Genomic DNA, 20,400 nt, shown 5'->3' with positions numbered 1-20,400 from the left:
ATTGGCCGCTCTTCTCTCTGAAACGGTTGTACTTATCGTCTGCAAAGCTATGTCGCGTGTTGCCGTAGGCGGAAACAGGAAAAGCACCATAGTAGAACACAGATGAAACTTCTAAGTTGATGTAATAGCCAGTAAGAAGTAGTCCAATTCAAGATTTAGGTATCGATTATTGACTTTTTAGCTGGCTTTGGTGCCTTAAACATGAGCTAAGACCTTATGATTCTGCATGAAACGAGGACTAGCGGCCGCGTTGCACGGGAGTATGTGAAAAGTGTTCATATGTAGTAAAAACCTGAGAAATCCGTCCATTTTCGTCATTTGTTATCGAATCAACATAAAGCTAGATCGTCACATTGGCCGCTCTTCTCTCTGAAACGCTTGTACTTATCGTATGCAAAGCTATGTCGCGTGCTGCGGTATGCGGAAACACTAAAATCACCATAGTATAACACAGATGAAGCTTCTAAGTTGATGTAATAGCCAGTAAGAAGCAGTACAATTCAAGATTTAGGTATCGATTATTGACTTTTTAGCTGGCTTTGGTGCCTTGGACATGAGCTAAGACCTTAAGATTCTGCATGAAAGGAGGACTAGCAGCCGAGTTGCAGGGGAGAATGTAAAAAGTGTTCATATGAAGTAAAAACCTGAGAAATCCGTCCGTTTTCGTCATTTGTTATCGAATCGACTTAAAGCCAGATCGTCACATTGGCCGCTCTTCTCTCTGAAACGGTTGTACTTATCGTCTGCAAAGCTATGTCGCGTGTTGCCGTAGGCGGAAACAGGAAAAGCACCATAGTAGAACACAGATGAAGCTTCTAAGTTGATGTAATAGCCAGTAAGAAGTAGTCCAATTCAAGTTTTAGGTATCGATTATTGAGTTTTTAGCTGGCTTTGGTGCCTTGGACATGAGCTAGGACCTTAAGATTCTGCATGAAAGGAGGACTAGCAGCCGCGTTGCACGGGAGAATGTGAAAAGTGTTCATATGTAGTAAAAACCTGAGAAATCCGTCCGTTTTCGTCATTTGTTATCGAATCAACATAGAGCCAGATCGTGACATTGGCCGCTCTTCTCTCTGAAACGGTTGTACTTATCGTCTGCAAAGCTATGTCGCGTGCTGCGGTATGCGGAGACACTAAAAGCACCATAGTAGAACACAGATGAAGCTTCTAAGTTGATGTAATAGCCAGTAAGAAGTAGTAGAATTCAAGTTTTTGGTATCGATTATTGACTATTTTGCTGGATTTGGTACCTTGGACATGAGCTAGTACCTTAAGATTCTGCATGAAAGGAGGACTAGCAGCCGAGTTGCAGGGGAGAATGTAAAAAGTGTTCATATGAAGTAAAAACCTGAGAAATCCGTCCGTTTTCGTCATTTGTTATCGAATCGACTTAAAGCCAGATCGTCACATTGGCCGCTCTTTTCTCTGAAACGGTTGTACTTATCGTCTTTAAAACTATGTCGCGTGCTGCGGTATGCGCAGAAACTAAAAGCACCGTAGTAGAACACAGATGAAGCTTCTAAGTTGATGTAATAGCCAGGAAGAAGTAGTACAATTCAAGTTTTAGGTATCGATTATTGACTTTTTAGCTGGCATTGGTGCCTTGGACATGAGCTAGGACCTTAAGATTCTGCATGAAAGGAGGACTAGCAGCCGAGTTGCAGGGGAGAATGTAAAAAGTGTTCATATGAAGTAAAGACCTGAGTAATCCGTCCGTTTTCGTCATTTGTTATCGAATCGACTTAAAGCCAGATCGTCACATTGGTCGCTCTGCTCTCAGAAACGGTTGTACTTATCGTCTGCAACGCTATGTCGCGTGTTGCCGTAGGCGGAAACAGAAAAGCACCATAGTAGAACACAGATGAAGCTTCTAAGTTGATGTAATAGCCAGTAAGAAGTAGACCAATTAGAGATTTAGGTATCGATTATTGACTTTTTAGCTGGCTTTGGTGCCTTGGACATGAGCTAGGACTTTAAGATTCTGCAAAAAGGAGGACTAGCAGCCCAGTTGCACGGGAGAATGTGAAAAGTGTTCATATGTATTAAAAACCTGAGACATCCGTCCGTTTTCGTCATTTGTTATCGAATCGACTTAAAGCCAGATCGTCACATTGGCCGCTCTTCTCTCTGAAACGGTTGTACTTATCGTCTGCAAAGCTATGTCGCGTGCTGCGTTATGCGGAGACACTAAAAGCACCATAGTAGAACACAGATGAAGCTTCTAAGTTGATGTAATAGCCAGTAAGATGTAGTACAATTCAAGTTTTACGTATCGATTATTGACTTTTTAGCTGGCTTTGGTGCCTTGGACATGAGCTAGGACCTTAAGATTCTGCATGAAAGGAGGACTAGCAGCCGAGTTGCACGGGAGAATGTGAAAAGTGTTCATATGTAGTAAAAACCTGAGAAATCCGTCCGTTTTCGTCATTTATTATCGAATCGACTTTAAGTCAGATCGTCACATTGGCCGCTCTTCTATCTGAAACGGTTGTACTTATCGTCTACAAAGCTATGTCACGTGCTGCGGTATGTGGAGACACTAAAAGCAAAATAGTAGAACACAGATGAAGCTTCTAAGCTGATGTAATAGCCAGTAAGAAGTAGTACAATTCAAGGTTTAGGTATCGATTATTGACTTTTTAGATGGCTTTGGTGCCTTGGACATGAGCTAGGACCATAAGATTCTGCATGAAAGGAGGACTAGCAGCCGAGTAGCACGGGAGAATGTGAAAAGTGTTCATATGTAGTAAAAACCTGAGAAATACGTCCGTTTTCGTCATTTGTTATCGAATCGACTTAAAGCCAGATCGTCACATTGGCCGCTCTTCTCTCTGAAACGGTTGTACTTATCGTCTACAAAGCTATGTCGCGTGCTGCGGTATGCGGAGACACTAAAATCACCATAGTAGAACACAGATGGAGCTACTAAGTTGATGTAATAGCCAGTAAGAAGTAGTACAAATCAAGTTTTAGGTATCGATTATTGACTTTTTAGCTAGCTTTGGTGCCTTGGACATGAGCTAGGACCTTAAGATTCTGCATGAAAGGAGGACTAGCAGCCGAGTAGCACGGGAGAATGTGAAAAGTGTTCATATGTTGTAAAAACCTGGGAAATTCGTCCGTTTTCGTCATTTGTTATCGAATCGACTTAAAGCCAAATCGTCTTATTGGCCGCTCTTCTCTCTGAAACGCTTGTACTTATCGTCTGCAAAGCTATGTCGCATGCTGCGGTATGCTGAGACACTACAGGCAGCATAGTAGAACACAGATGAAGCTTCTAAGTTGATGTAATAGCCAGTAAGAAGTAGTACAATTCAAGTTTTAGGTATCGATTATTGACTTTTTAGCTAGCTTTGGTGCCTTGGACATGAGCTAGGACCTTAAGATTCTGCATGAAAGGAGGACTAGCAGCCGAGTAGCACGGGAGAATGTGAAAAGTGATCATATGTAGTAAAAACCTGAGAAATTCGTCCGTTTTCGTCATTTGTTATAGAATCGACTTAAAGCCAGATCGTCACATTGGCCGCTCTTCTCTCTGAAACGCTTGTACTTATCGTCTGCAAAGCTATGTCGCATGCTGCGGTATGCTGAGACACTACAAGCAGCATAGTAAAACACAGATGAAGCTTCTAAGTTGATGTAATAGCCAGTAAGAAGTAGTACAATTCAAGTTTTACGTATCGATTATTGACTTTTTAGCTGGCTTTGGTGCCTTGGACATGAGATAGGACCTTAAGATTCTGCATGAAAGGAGGACTAGCAGCCGAGTTGCAGGGGAGAATGTAAAAAGTGTTCATATGAAGTAAAAACCTGAGTAATCCGTCCGTTTTCGTCATTTGTTATCGAATCGACTTAAAGCCAGATCGTCACATTGGCCCCTCTGCTATCGGAAACGGTTGCACTTATCGTCTGCAAAGCAATGTCGCGTTTTGCCGTAGGCGGAAACAGAAAAGCACCATAGTAAAACACAGATGAAGCTTCTAAGTTGATGTAATAGCCAGTAAGAAGTAGACCAATTCAAGATTTAGGTATCGATTATTGACTTTTTAGCTGGCTTTGGTGCCTTGGACATGAGCTAGGACTTTAAGATTCTGCATAAAAGGAGGACTAGCAGCCCAGTTGCACGGGAGAATGTGAAAAGTGTTCATATGTATTAAAAACCTGAGACATCCGTCCGTTTTCGTCATTTGTGATCGAATCGACTTAAAGCCAGATCGTCACGTTGGCCGCTCTTCTCTCTGAAACGGTTGTACTTATCGTCTGCAAAGCTATGTCGCGTGCTGCGGTATGCGGAGACACTAAAAGCACCATAGTAGAACACAGATGAAGCTTCTAAGTTGATGTAATAGCCAGTAAGAAGTAGTAGAATTCAAGTTTTAGGTATCCATTATTGACTTTTTAGCTGGCTTTGGTACCTTGGACATGAGCTAAGACCTTAAGATTCTGCATGAAAGGAGGACTAGCAGCTGAGTTGCACGGGAGAATGTGAAAAGTGTTCATATGTAGTAAAAACCTGAGAAATCCGTACGTTTTCGTCATTTGTTATTGAATCGACTTAAAGCCAGATCGTAACATTGGATGCTCTTCTCTCTGAAAAAGTTGTACTTACCGTCTGCAAAGCTATGTCGCGCGCTGCGGTATGCGGACACACTAAAAGCACCATAGTAGAAAACAGTTGAAGCTTCTAAGTTGATGTAATAGCCAGTAAGAAGTAGTACAATTAAAGTTTTAGGTATCGGTTAATGACATTTACCCTTCTTTGGTGCCTTGGACACGAGCTAGGAAATTAAGATTTTGCATGAAGGAGGACTAGCAGCCGAGTAGCACGGGAGAATGTGAAAAGTGTTCATATGTAGTAAAAACCTGAGAAATTCGTCCGTTTTCGTCATTTGTTATCGAATCGACTTAAAGCCAGATCGTCACATTGGCCGCTCTTCTCTCTGAAACGCTTGTACTTATCGTCTGCAAAGCTATGTCGCATGCTGCGGTATGCTGAGACACTACAAGCAGCATAGTAGAACACAGATGAGGCTTCTAAGTTGATGTAATAGCCAGTAAGAAGTAGTACAATTCAAGTTTTAGGTATCGATTATTGACTTTTTAGCTAGTTTTGGTGCCTTGGACATGAGCTAGGACCTTAAGGTTCTGCATGAAAGGAGGACTAGCAGCCGAGTAGCACGGGAGAATGTGAAAAGTGTTCATATGTAGTAAAAACCTGAGACATTCGTCCGTTTTCGTCATTTGTTATCGAATCGACTTAAAGCCAGATCGTCACATTGGCCGCTCTTCTCTCTGAAACACTTGTACTTATCGTCTGCGAAGCTATGTCACGTGCTGCGGTATGCGGAGACACTAAAATCACCACAGTAGAACACAGATGAAGCTTCTAAGTTGATGTAATAGCCAGTAAGAAGTAGTACAATTAAAGTTTTAGGTATCGGTTATTGACTTTTTACCCTTCTTTGGTGCCTTGGACACGAACTAGGAACTTAAGATTTTGCATGAAGGAGGACTAGCAGCCGAGTTGCACGGGAGAATGTGAAAAGTGTTCATATATAGTAAAAACCTGAGAAATCCGTCCGTTTTCGTCATTTGTTATCGAATCGACTTAAAGCCAGATCGTCACATTGGCCGCTCTTCTCTCTGAAACGGTTGTACTTATCGTCTGTAAAACTATGTCGCGTGCACCGGTATGCGGAGAAACTAAAAGCACCGTAGTAGAACACAGATGAAGCTTCTAAGTTGATGTAATAGTCAGTAAGAAGTAGTAGCATTCAAGTTTTAGGTATCGATTATTGACTTTTTAGCTGGCTTTGGTGCCTTGGACATGAGCTAGGAAATTAAGATTCTGCATGAAAGGAGGACTAGCAGCCGAGTTGCCCAGGAGAATGTGAAAAGTGTTCATATGTAAAAAAATACCTAAGAAATCCGTCCGTTTTCGTCATTTGTTATCGAATCGACTTAAAGCCAGATCGTCACATTGGTCGCTCTTCTCTCTGACACGGTTGTACTTATCGTCTACAAAGATATGTCGCGTGCTGCGGTATGCGGAGACACTAAAATCACCATAGTAGAACACTGATGAAGCTTCTAAGTTGTTGTAATAGCCAGTAAGAAGTAGTACAATTCAAGTTTTAGGTATCGATTATTGACGTTTTAGCTGGCTTTGGTGCCTTGGACATGAGCTAGGACCTTAAGATTCTGCATGAAAGGAGGACTAGCAACCGAGTTGCACGGGAGAATGTGAAAAGTGTTCATATGTAGTAAAAACCTGAGAAATCGGTCCGTTTTCGTCATTTGTTATCGAATCGACTTAAAGCCAGATCGTCACATTGGCCGCTCTTCTCTCTGAAACGGTTGTACTTATCGTCTGCAAAGCTATGTCGCGTGTTGCCGTAGGCGGAAAAAGGAAAAGCACCATAGTAGAACACAGATGAAACTTCTAAGTTGATGTAATAGCCAGTAAGAAGTAATCCAATTCAAGATTTAGGTATCGATTATTGACTTTTTAGCTGGCTTTGGTGCCTTGGACATGAGCTAGGACCTTAAGATTCTGCATGAAAGGAGGACTAGCAGCCGAGTTGCACGGGAGAATGTGAAAAGTTTTCATATGTAGTAAAAACCTAAGAAATTCGTCCGTTTTCGTCATTTGTTATCGAAACGACTTAAAGCCAGATCGTCACATTGGCCGCTCTTCTCTCTGAAACGGTTGTACTTATCGTCTGCAAAGCTATGTCGCGTGCTGCGGTATGCGGAGACACTAAAAGCACCATAGTAGAACACAGATGAAGCTTCTAAGTTGACGTAATAGCCAGGAAGAAGTAGTACAATTCAAGTTTTAGGTATCGGTTAATGACTTTTACCTTCCTTTGGTGCCTTGGACACGAGCTAGGAAATTAAGATTTTGCATGAAGGAGGACTATCAGCCGAGTTGCACGGGAGAATGTGAAAAGTGTTCATATGTAGTAAACACCTGAGAAATCAGTCCGTTTTCGTCATTTGTTATCGAATCGACTTAAAGCCAGATCGTCACATTGGCCGCTCTTCTCTCTGAAACGGTTGTACTTATCGTAAGCAAAACTATGTCGCGTACTGCGGTATGCTGAGACACTAAAAGCACCATAGTAGAACACAGATCAAGCTTCTAAGTTGATGTAATAGCCAGTAAGAAGTAGTACAATTCAAGTTTTAGGTATCGATTATTGACTTTTTAGCTAGCTTTGGTGCCTTGGACATGAGCTAGGACCTTAAGATTCTGCATGAAAGGTGGACTAGCAGCCAAGTTGCACGGGAGAATGTGAAAAGTGTTCATATGCAGTAAAAACCTGAGACATCCGTCCGTTTTCGTCATTTGTTATCGAATCGACTTAAAGCCAGATCGTCACATTGGCCGCTCTTCTCTCTGAAACGGTTGTACTTATCGTCTGCAAAGCTATGTCGCGTGCTGCGGTATGCGGAGACACTAAAAGCACCATAGTAGAACACAGATGAAGCTTCTAAGTTGATGTAATAGCCAGTAAGAAGAAGTAAAATTCAAGTTTTAGGTATCGGTTATTGACTTTTTACACTTCTTTGGTGCCTTGGACACGAGCTAGGAACTTAAGATATTGCATGAAGGAGGACTAGCAGTCGTGTTGCACGGGAGAATGTGAAAAGTGTTCATATGTAGTAAAAACCTGAGAAATCGGTCCGTTTTCGACATTTGTTATCGAATCGACTTAAAGCCAGATCGTCACATTGGCCGCGCTTCTCTCTGAAACGGTTGTACTTATCGTCTGCAAAGCTATGTCGCGTGTTGCCGTAGGCGGAAACAGAAAAGCACCATAGTAGAACACAGATGAAGCTTCTAAGTTGATGTAATAGCCAGTAAGAAGTAGACCAATTCAAGATTTAGGTATCGATTATTGACTTTTTAGCTGGCTTTGGTGCCTTGGACATGAGCTAGGACTTTAAGATTCTGCAATAAAGGAGGACTAGCAACCGAGTTGCACGGGAGAATGTGAAAAGTGTTCATATGTAGTAAAAACCTGAGAAATCCGTCCGTTTTCGTCATTTATTATCGAATCTACTTGAAGCCAGATCGTCACATTGGCCGCTCTTCTCTCTGAAACAGTTGTACTTATCGTCTGCAAAGCTATGTCGCGTACTGCGGTATTCGGAGACACTAAAAGCACCATAGTAGAACACAGATGAAGCTTGTAAGATGATGTAATAGCCAGTAAGAAGTAGTACAATTCAAGTTTTAGGTATCGGTTGTTGACTTTTTAGCTGGCTTTGGTGCCTTGGACATGAGCTAGGACCTTAAGATTCTGCAATAAAGGAGGACTAGCAACCGAGTTGCACGGGAGAATGTGAAAAGTGTTCATATGTAGTAAAAACCTGAGAAATCGGTCCGTTTTCGTCATTTGTTATCGAATCGACTTAAAGCCAGATCGTCACATTGGCCGCTCTTCTCTCTGAAACGGTTGTACTTATCGTCTGCAAAGCTATGTCGCGTGTTGCCGTAGGCGGAAACAGGAAAAGCACCATAGTAGAACACAGATGAAACTTCTAAGTTGATGTAATAGCCAGTAAGAAGTAGTCCAATTCAAGATTTAGGTATCGATTATTGACTTTTTAGCTGGCTTTGGTGCCTTGGACATGAGCTAGGACCTTAAGATTCTGCATGAAAGGAGGACTAGCAGCCGAGTTGCACGGGAGAATGTGAAAAGTTTTCATATGTAGTAAAAACCTAAGAAATTCGTCCGTTTTCGTCATTTGTTATCGAATCGACTTAAAGCCAGATCGTCACATTGGCCGCTCTTCTCTCTGAAACGGTTGTACTTTTCGTCTGCAAAGCTATGTCGCGTGCTGCGGTATGCGGAGACACTAAAAGCACCATAGTAGAACACAGATGAAGCTTCTAAGTTGACGTAATAGCCAGGAAGAAGTAGTACAATTCAAGTTTTAGGTGTCGGTTATTGACTTTTTAGCTGGCTTTGGTGCCTTGGACAAAAGTTAGGACCTTAACATTCTGTATGAAAGGAGGACTAGCAGCCGATTTGCATGGGAGAATGTGAAAAGTGTTCATATGTAGTAAAAACCCGAGAAATCCGTCCGTTTTCGTCATTTGTTATCGAATCGACTTAAAGCCAGATCGTCAAATTAGCCGCTCTTCTCTCTGAAACGGTTGTACTTATCGATTGCAAAGCTATGTCGCGTGCTGCGGTATGCGGAGACACTAAAAGCACCATAGTAGAACACAGATGAAGCTTCTAAGTTGATGTAATAGCCAGTAAGAAGTAGTACAATTCAAGTTTTAGGTATCGATTATTGACTTTTTAGCTAGCTTTGGTGCCTTGGACATGAGCTAGGACCATGTGATTCTGCATGAAAGGAGGACTAGCAGCCGAGTTGCACGGGAGAATGTGAAAAGTGTTCATATGTAGTAAAAACATGAGAAATCCGTCCGTTTTCGTCATTTGTTATCGAATCGACTTAAAGCCAGATCGTCACATTTGCCGCTCTTCTCTCTGAAACGGTTGTACTTATCGTCTGCAAAGCTATGTCGCGTGCTGCGGTTTGCTGAGACACTAAAAGCACCATAGTAGAACACAGATCAAGCTTCTAAGTTGATGTAATAGCCAGTAAGAAGTAGTACAATTCAAGTTTTAGGTATTGAATATTGAATTTATAGCTGGCTTTGGTGCCTTGGACATGAGCTAGGACCTTAATATTCTTCATGAAAGGAGGGCTAGCAGCCGAGTTGCACGGGAGAGTGTGAAAAGTGTTCATATGTAGTAAAAACCTTAGATATCCGTCCATTTTCGTCATTTGTTATCGAATCGACTTAAAGCCAGATCGTAACATTGGCCGCTCTTCTCTCTGAAACGCTTGTACTTATCGTCTGCAAAGCTATGTCGCGTGCTGCGGTATGCGGACACACTAAAAGCACCATAGTAGAACCCAGATGAAGCTTCTAAGTTGCTGTAATAGCCAGTAAGAAGTAGTACAATTAAAATTTTAGGTATCAGTTAATGACTTTTTACCCTTCTTTGGTGCATTGGACACGTTCTAGGAAATTAAGATTTTGCATGAAGGAGGACTATCAGCCGAGTTGCACGGGAGAATTTGAAAAGTGTTCATATGTAGTAAAAACCTGAGACATCCGTCCGTTTTCGTCATTTATTATCGAATCTACTTGAAGCCAGATCGTCACATTGGCCGCTCTTCTCTCTGAAACAGTTGTACTTATCGTCTGCAAAGCTATGTCGCGTACTGCGTTATTCGGAGACACTAAAAGCACCATAGTAGAACACAGATGAAGCTTCTAAGATGATGTAATAGCCAGTAAGAAGTAGTACAATTCAAGTTTTAGGTATCGGTTGTTGACTTTTTAGCTGGCTTTGGTGCCTTGGACATGAGCTAGGACCTTAAGATTCTGCAATAAAGGAGGACTAGCAACCGAGTTGCACGGAAGAATGTGAAAAGTGTTCATATGTAGTAAAAACCTGAGAAATCGGTCCGTTTTCGTCATTTGTTATCGAATCGACTTAAAGCCAGATCGTCACATTGGCCGCTCTTCTCTCTGAAACGGTTGTACTTATCGTCTGCAAAGCTATGTCGCGTGTTGCCGTAGGCGGAAACAGGAAAAGCACCATAGTAGAACACAGATGAAACTTCTAAGTTGATGTAATAGCCAGTAAGAAGTAGTCCAATTCAAGATTTAGGTATCGATTATTGACTTTTTAGCTGGCTTTGGTGCCTTGGACATGAGCTAGGACCTTAAGATTCTGCATGAAAGGAGGACTAGCAGCCGAGTTGCACGGGAGAATGTGAAAAGTTTTCATATGTAGTAAAAACCTAAGAAATTCGTCCGTTTTCGTCATTTGTTATCGAATCGACTTAAAGCCAGATCGTCACATTGGCCGCTCTTCTCTCTGAAACGGTTGTACTTTTCGTCTGCAAAGCTATGTCGCGTGCTGCGGTATGCGGAGACACTAAAAGCACCATAGTAGAACACAGATGAAGCTTCTAAGTTGACGTAATAGCCAGGAAGAAGTAGTACAATTTAAGTTTTAGGTGTCGGTTATTGACTTTTTAGCTGGCTTTGGTGCCTTGGACAAAAGTTAGGACCTTAACATTCTGTATGAAAGGAGGACTAGCAGCCGATTTGCATGGGAGAATGTGAAAAGTGTTCATATGTAGTAAAAACCCGAGAAATCCGTCCGTTTTCGTCATTTGTTATCGAATCGACTTAAAGCCAGATCGTCAAATTAGCCGCTCTTCTCTCTGAAACGGTTGTACTTATCGATTGCAAAGCTATGTCGCGTGCTGCGGTATGCGGAGACACTAAAAGCACCATAGTAGAACACAGATGAAGCTTCTAAGTTGACGTAATAGCCAGTAAGATGTAGTACAATTCAAGTTTTAGGTATCGATTATTGACTTTTTAGCTAGCTTTGGTGCCTTGGACATGAGCTAGGACCTTATGATTCTGCATGAAAGGAGGACTAGCAGCCGAGTTGCACGGGAGAATGTGAAAAGTGTTCATATGTAGTAAAAACCTGAGAAATCCGTCCGTTTTCGTCATTTGTTATCGAATCGACTTAAAGCCAGATCGTCACATTTGCCGCTCTTCTCTCTGAAACGGTTGTACTTATCGTCTGCAAAGCTATGTCGCGTGCTGCGGTTTGCTGAGACACTAAAAGCACCATAGTAGAACACAGATCAAGCTTCTAAGTTGATGTAATAGCCAGTAAGAAGTAGTACTATTCAAGTTTTAGGTATTGAATATTGAATTTTTAGCTGGCTTTGGTGCCTTGGACATGAGCTAGGACCTTAATATTCTTCATGAAAGGAGGGCTAGCAGCCGAGTTGCACGGGAGAGTGTGAAAAGTGTTCATATGTAGTAAAAACCTTAGATATCCGTCCATTTTCGTCATTTGTTATCGAATCGACTTAAAGCCAGATCGTAACATTGGCCGCTCTTCTCTCTGAAACGCTTGTACTTATCGTCTGCAAAGCTATGTCGCGTGCTGCGGTATGCGGACACACTAAAAGCACCATAGTAGAACCCAGATGAAGCTTCTAAGTTGCTGTAATAGCCAGTAAGAAGTATTACATTTAAAATTTTAGGTATCAGTTAATGACTTTTTACCCTTCTTTGGTGCATTGGACACGTTCTAGGAAATTATGATTTTGCATGAAGGAGGACTATCAGCCGAGTTGCACGGGAGAATGTGAAAAGTGTTCATATGTAGTAAAAACCTGAGACATCCGTCCGTTTTCGTCATTTGTTATCGAATCGACTTAAAGCCAGATCGTCACATTGGCCGCTCTTCTCTCTGAAACGCTTGTACTTATCGTCTGCAAAGCTATGTCGCGTGCTGCGGTATGCGGAGGCACTAAAAGCACCATAGTAGAACACAGATGAAGCTTCTAAGTTGATGTAATAGCCAGTAAGAAGTAGTACAATTCAAGTTTTAGGTATCGAATATTGACTTTTTAGCTAGCTTTGGTGCCTTGGACATGAGCTAGGACCTTAAGATTCTGCATGAAAGGAGGACTAGCAGCCGAGTTGCACGGGAGAATGTGAAAAGTGTTCATAAGTAGTAAAAACCTGAGAAATTCGTCCGTTTTCGTCATTTGTTTTCGAATCGACTTAAAGCCAGATCGTCACATTGGCCGCTCTTCTCTCTGAAACGCTTCTACTTATCGTCTGCAAAGCTATGTCGCATGCTGCGGTATGAAGAGACACTACAAGCAGCATAGTAGAACACAGATGAAGCTTCTAAGTTGATGTAATAGCCAGTAAGAAGTAGTACAATTAAAGTTTTAGGTATCGGTTATTGACTTTTTACCCTTCTTTGGTGCCTTGGACACGAGCTAGGAACTTAAGATTTTGCATGAGGGAGGACTAGCAGCCGAGTTGCACGAGAGAATGTGAAAAGTGTTCATATGTAGTAAAAATCTGAGAAATCTGTCCGTTTTCGTCATTTGTTATCGAATCGACTTAAAGCCAGATCGTCACAATGACCGCTCTTCTCTCTGAAACGGTTGTACTTATCGTCTGCAAAACTATGTCGCGTGCTGCGGTATGCGGAGAAACTAAAAGCACCGTAGTAGAACACAGATGAAGCTTCTAAGTTGATGTAATAGCCAGGAAGAAGTAGTAAAATTCAAGTTTTAGGTATCGATTATTGACTTTTTAGCTGGCTTTGCTGCCTTGGACATGAGCTAGGACATTAAGATTCTGCATGAAAGGAGGACTAGCAGCCGAGTTGCACGGGAGAATGTGAAAAGTGTTCATATGTAGTAAAAACCTTAGAAATCCGTCCGTTTTCGTCATTTGTTATCGAATCGACTTAAAGCCAGATCGTCACATTGGCCGCACTTCTCTCTGAAACGGTTGTACTTATCGTCTGCAAAGCTATGTCGCGTGCTGCGGTATGTGGAGACACTAAAAGCACCATAGTAGAACACAGATGAAGCTTCTAAGTTGATGTAATAGCCAGTAAGAAGTAGTAGAATTCAAGTTTTAGGTATCGATTATTGACTTCTTAGTTGGCTTTGGTGCCTTGGACATGAGCTAGGACCTTAAGATTCTGCATGAAAGGAGGACTAGCAGCCGAGTTGCACGGGAGAATGTGAAAAGTGTTCATATGTAGTAAAAACCTGCGAAATCCGTCCGTTTTCGTCATTTGTTATCGAATCGACTTAAAGCCAGATCGTCACATTGGCCGCTCTTATCTCTGAAACGGTTGTACTTATCGTCTACAAAGCTATGTCGCGTGCTGCGGTATGCGGAGACACTAAAATCACCATAGTAGAACACAGATGGAGCTTCTAAGTTGATGTAATAGCCAGTAAGAAGTAGTACAATACAAGTTTTAGGTATCGATTATTGACTTTTTAGCTAGCATTGGTGCCTTGGACATGAGCTAGGACCTTAAGATTCTGCATGAAAGGAGGACTAGCAGCCGAGTAGCACGGGAGAATGTGAAAAGTGTTCATATGTAGTAAAAACCTGGGAAATTCGTCCGTTTTCGTCATTTGTTATCGAATCGACTTAAAGCCAGATCGTCGCATTGGCCGCTCTTCTCTCTGAAACGCTTGTACTTATTGTCTGCAAAGCGATGTCGTATGCTGCGGTATGCTGAGACACTACAAGCAGCATAGTAGAACACAGATGAAGTTTCTAAGTTGATGTAATAGCCAGTAAGAAGTAGTACAATTCAAGTTTTAGGTATCGATTATTGACTTTTAAGGTAGCTTTGGTGCCTTGGACATGAGCTAGGACCTTAAGATTCTGCATGAAAGGAGTACTAGCAGCCGAGTTGCACGGGAGAATGTGAAAAGTGTTCATATGTAGTAAAAACCTGAGAAATCCGTCCGTTTTCGTAATTTGTTATCGAATGGACATAGAGCCAGATCGTCACATTGGCCGCTCTTCTCTCTGAAACGGTTGTACTTATCGTCTGCAAAGCTATGTCGCGTGCTGCGGTATGCGGAGACACTAAAAGCACCATAGTAGAACACAGATGAAGCTTCTAAGTTGATGTCATAGCCAGCAAGAAGTAGTAGAATTCATGTTTTTGGTATCGATTAGTGACTTTCTTACTGGCTTTGGTACCTTGGACATGAGCTAGGACCTTAAGATTCTGCATGAAAGGAGGACTAGCAGCCGAGTTGCACGGGAAAATGTGAAAAGTGTTCATATGTAGTAAAAACCTGAGAAATTCGTCCGTTTTTGTCATTTGTTATCGAATCGACTTAAAGCCAGATCGTCACATTGGCCGCTCTTCTCTCTGAAACGCTTGTACTTATCGTCTGCAAAGCTATGTCGCATGCTGCGGTATGCTGAGACACTACAAGCAACATAGTAGAACACAGATAAAGCTTCTATGTTGATGTAATAGCCAGTTAGAAGTAGTACAATTCACGTTTTAGTTATCAATTATTGACTTTTTAGCTAGCTTTGGTGCCTTGAACATGAGCTAGGACCTTAAGATTCTGCATGAAAGGACGACTAGCAGAGTAATTGCACGGGAGAATGTGAAAAGTGTTCATATAGAGTAAAAACCTGAGAAATCCGTTCGTTTTCGTCATTTGTTATCGAATCGACTTAAATCCAAATCGTCACATTGGCCGCTCTTCTCTCTGAAACGGTTGTACTTATCGTCTGCAAAGCTATGTCGCGTACTGCGGTATTCGGAGACACTAAAAGCACCATAGTAGAACACAGATGAAGCTTCTAAGATGATGTAATAGGCAGTAAGAAATAGGACAATTCAAGTTTTAGGAATCGATTATTGCCTTTTTAGCTAGCATTGGTGCCTTGGACATGAGCTAGGACCTAAAGATTCTACATGAAAGGAGGACTAGAACCGAGTAGCACGGGAGAATGTGAAAAGTGTTCATATGTAGTAAAAACCTGAGAAATCGGTCCGTTTTCGTCATTTGTTATCGAATCGACTTAAAGCCAGATCGTCACATTGGCCGCTCTTCTCTCTGAAACGGTTGTACTTATCGTCTACAAAGCTATGTCGCGTGCTGCGGTATGCGGAGACACTAAAATCACCATAGTAGAACACAGATGGAGCTTCTAAGTTGATGTAATAGCCAGTAAGAAGTAGTACAATACAAGTTTTAGGTATCGATTATTGACTTTTTAGCTAGCATTGGTGCCTTGGACATGAGCTAGGACCTTAAGATTCTGCATGAAAGGAGGACTAGCAGCCGAGTAGCACGGGAGAATGTGAAAAGTGTTCATATGTAGTAAAAACCTGGGAAATTCGTCCGTTTTCGTCATTTGTTATCGAATCGACTTAAAGCCAGATCGTCACATTGGCCGCTCTTCTCTCTGAAACGCTTGTACTTATCGTCTGCAAAGCTATGTCGTATGCTGCGGTATGCTGAGACACTACAAGCAGCATAGTAGAACACAGATGAAGTTTCTAAGTTGATGTAATAGCCAGTAAGAAGTAGTACAATTCAAGTTTTAGGTATCGATTATTGACTTTTAAGCTAGCTTTGGTGCCTTGGACATGAGCTAGGACCTTAAGATTCTGCATGAAAGGAGGACTAGCAGCCGAGTAGCACGGGAAAATGTGAAAAGTGTTCATATGTAGTAAAAACCTGAGAAATTCGTCCGTTTTTGTCATTTGTTATCGAATCGACTTAAAGCCAGATCGTCACATTGGCCGCTCTTCTCTCTGAAACGCTTGTACTTATCGTCTGCAAAGCTATGTCGCATGCTGCGGTATGCTGAGACACTACAAGCAACATAGTAGAACACAGATGAAGCTTCTATGTTGATGTAATAGCCAGTAAGAAGTAGTACAATTCACGTTTTAGTTATCAATTATTGACTTTTTAGCTAGCTTTGGTGCCTTGGACATGAGCTAGGACCTTAAGATTCTGCATGAAAGGAGGACTAGCAGCCTAGTTGCAGGGGAGAATGTAAAAAGTGCTCATATGAAGTAAAGACCTGAGTAATCCGTCCGTTTTCGTCATTTGTTATCGAATCGACTTAAAGCCAGATCGTCACATTGGTCGCTCTGCTCTCAGAAACGGTTGTATTTATCGTCTGCAAAGCTATGTCGCGTGTTGCCGTAGGCGGAAACAGAAAAGCACCATAGTAGAACACAGATGAAGCTTCTAAGTTGATGTAATAGCCAGTAAGAAGTAGACCAATTAGAGATTTAGGTATCGATTATTGACTTTTTAGCTGGCTTTGGTGCCTTGGAAATGAGCTAGGACCTTAAGATTCTGCATGAAAGGAGGACTAGCAGCCGAATTGCACGGGAGAATGTGAAAAGTGTTCATATGTAGTAAAAACCTGAGAAATCCGTCCGTTTTCGTCATTTGTTATCGAATCGACTTTAAGTCAGATCGTCACATTGGCCGTTCTTCTCTCTGAAACGGTTGTACTTATCGTCTACAAAGCTATGTCACGTGCTGCGGTATGTATAGACACTAAAAGCAAAATAGTCGAACACAGATGAAGCTTCTAAGTTGATGTAATAGCCAGTAAGAAGTAGTACAATTCAAGTTTTAGGTATCGATTATTGACTTTTTAGCTGGCTTTGGTGCCTTCGACATGGGCTAGGACCTTAAGATTCTGCATGTAAGGAGGACTAGCAGCCGAGTTGCACGGAAGAATGTGAAAAGTGTTCATATGCAGTAAAAACCTGATACATCCGTCCGTTTTCGTCATTTGTTATCGAATCGACTTAAAGCCAGATAGTCACATTGGCCGCTCTTATCTCCGAAAAGCTTGTACTTACCGTCTGCAAAGCTATGTCGCGTGCTGCGGTATGCGGAGACACTAAAATAACCATAGTAGAACACAGACCAAGCTTCTAAGTTGATGTAATAGCCAGTAAGAAGTAGTACAATTCCAGTTTTAGGTATCGATTATTGACTTTTTAGCTGGCTTTGGAGCCTTGGACATGAGCTAGGACCTTAAGATTCTGCAAGAAAGGAGGACTAGCAGCCGAGTTGCAGGGGAAAATGTGAAAAATGTTCATAAGTAGTACAAACCTGAGAAATCCGTCCGTTTTCGTCATTTGTTATCGGATCGACTTAAAGCCAGATCGTCACACTGGCCGCTCTGCTCTCGGAAACGGTTGTACTTATCGTCTGCAAAGCTATGTCGCGTGTTGCCGTAGGCGGAAACAGGAAAAGCACCATAGTAGAACACAGATGAAGCTTCTAAGTTGATGTAATAGCCAGTAAGAAGTAGTCCAATTCAAGTTTTAGGTATCGATTATTGACTTTTTAGCTGGCTTTGGTGCCTTGGACATGAGCTAGGACCTTAAGATTCTGCATGAAACGAGGACTAGCAGCCGAGTAGCACGGGAGAATGTGAAAAGTGTTCATATGTAGTAAAAACCTGGGAAATACGTCCGTTTTCGTCATTTGTTATCGAATCGACTTAAAGCCCATCGTCTTATTTGCCGCTCTTCTCTCTGAAACGCTTGTACTTATCGTCTGCAAAGCTATGTCGCACGCTGCGGTATGCTGAGACACTAAAAGCACCATAGTAGAACACAGATGAAGCTTCTAAGTTGATGTAATAGCCAGTAAGAAGTAGTACAATTCAAGTTTTAGGTATCGATTATTGATTTTTTAGCTGGATTTGGTGCCTTGGACATGAGCTAGGACCTTAAGATTCTGCATGAAAGGAGGACTAGCAGCCGAGTTGCACGGGAGAATGTGAAAAGTGTTCATATGTAGTAAAAACCTGAGAAATCCGTCCGTTTTCGTCATTTGTTATCGAATCGGCTTAAAGCCCGATCGTCACATTGGCCGCTCTTCTCTCTGAAACGGTTGTACTTATCGTCTGCAAAGCTATGTCCCATGCTGCGGTATGTGGAGACAATAAAATCACCATAGTAGAACACAGATGAAGCTTCTAAGTTGATGTAATAGCCAGTAAGAAGTAGTACAATTCAAGTTTTAGGTATCGATTATTGACTTTTCAGCTGGCTTTGGTGCCTTGGACATGAGCTAGGACCTTGAGATTCTGCATGAAAGGAGGACTAGCAGCCGAGTTGCACGGGAGAATGTGAAAAGTGTTCATATGTAGTAAAAACCTGAGAAATCCGTCCGTTTTCGTGATTTGTTATCGAATCGACTTAAAGCCAGATCGTCACATTGGCCGCTCTTCTCTCTGAAACGGTTGTACTTATCGTCTGCAAAGCTATGTCGCGTGCTGCGGTATGCGGAGACACTAAAAGCACCATAGTAGAACACAGATGAAGCTTCTAAGTTGATGTAATAGCCAGTAAGAAGTAGTCCAATTCAAGTTTTAGGTATCGATTATTGACTTTTTAGCTGGCTTTGGTGCCTTGGACATGAGCTAGGACCTTAAGATTCTGCATGAAAGGAGGACTAGCTGCCTAATTGCACGGGAGAATGTGAAAAGTGTTAATATAGAGTAAAAACCTGAGAAATCCGTTCGTTTTCGTCATTTGTTATCGAATCGACTTAAAGCCAGATGGTCACATTGGCCGCTCGTCTCTCTGAAACGGTTGTACTTACCGTCTGCAGAGCTATGTCGCGTGCTGAGGTATGCGGGGACACTAAAATCACCATACTAGAACACAGATGAAGCTTCTAAGTTGATGTATTAGCCAGTAAGAAGTAGTACAATTCAAGTTTTAGGTATCGATTATTGACTTCTTAGTTGGCTTTGGTGCCTTGGACATGAGCTATTACCTTAAGATTCTGCATGAAAGGAGGACTAGCAGCCGAGTTGCACGGGAGAATGTGTAAAGTGTTCATATGTAGTAAAAACCTGAGAAATCCGTCCGTTTTCGTCATTTGTTATCGAATCGACTTAAAGACCGATCGTCACATTTGCCGCTCTTCTCTCTGAAACGGTTGTACTTATCGTCTGCAATGCTATGTCGCGTGCTGCGGTATGCGGAGACACTAAAATCACCATAGTAGAACACAGATGAAGCTTCTAAGTTGATGTAATAGCCAGTAAGAAGTAGTACAATTCAAGTTTTATGTATCGATTATTGACTTCTTAGTTGGCTTTGGTGCCTTGGACATGAGCTATTACCTTAAGATTCTGCATGAAAGGAGGACTAGCAGCCGAGTTGCAAGGGATAATGTGAAAAGTGTTCATATGTAGTAAAAACCTGAAAAATCCGTCCGTTTTCGTCATTTGTTATCGAATCGACTTAAAGCCCGATCGTCACATTGGCCGCTCTTCTCTCTGAAACGGTTGTACTTATCGTCTGCAATGCTATGTCGCGTGCTGCGGTATGCGGAGACACTAAAATCTCCATAGTAGAACACAGATGAAGCTTCTAAGTTGATGTAATAGCCAGTAAGAAGTAGTACAATTCAAGTTTTAGGTATCGATTATTGAATTTTTAGCTGGCTTTGGTGCCTTGGACATGAGCTAGGACCTTAAGATTCTACATGAAAGGAGGACTAGCAGCCGAGTTGCACGGGAGAATGTGAAAAGTGTTCATATGTAGTAAAAACCTGAGAAATCCGTTCGTTTTCGTCATTTGTTATCGAATCGACTTAAAGCCAGATGGTCACATTAACCGCTCTGCTCTCTGAAACGGTTGTACTTACCGTCTGCAGAGCTATGTCGCGTGCTGCGGTATGCAGAGACACTAAAAGCACCATAATAGAACACAGATGATACTTCCAAGTTAATGTAATAGCCAGTAAGAAATAGTAAAATTCAACTTTTAGGTACTGATTATTGACTTTCTAGCTGGCTTTGGTGCCTTGGACATGAGCTAGGACCTTAAGATTCTGCATGAAAGGACGACTAGCAGAGTAATTGCACGGGAGAATGTGAAAAGTGTTCATATAGAGTAAAAACCTGAGAAATCCGTTCGTTTTCGTCATTTGTTATCGAATCGACTTAAATCCAAATCGTCA

The sequence above is a fragment of the Schistocerca gregaria genome, unplaced genomic scaffold (assembly GCF_023897955.1).
Source record: "Schistocerca gregaria isolate iqSchGreg1 unplaced genomic scaffold, iqSchGreg1.2 ptg000244l, whole genome shotgun sequence".
In the NCBI taxonomy this organism is placed as follows: domain Eukaryota; kingdom Metazoa; phylum Arthropoda; class Insecta; order Orthoptera; family Acrididae; genus Schistocerca; species Schistocerca gregaria.
Note: the sequence above shows the minus strand (reverse complement) of the source record.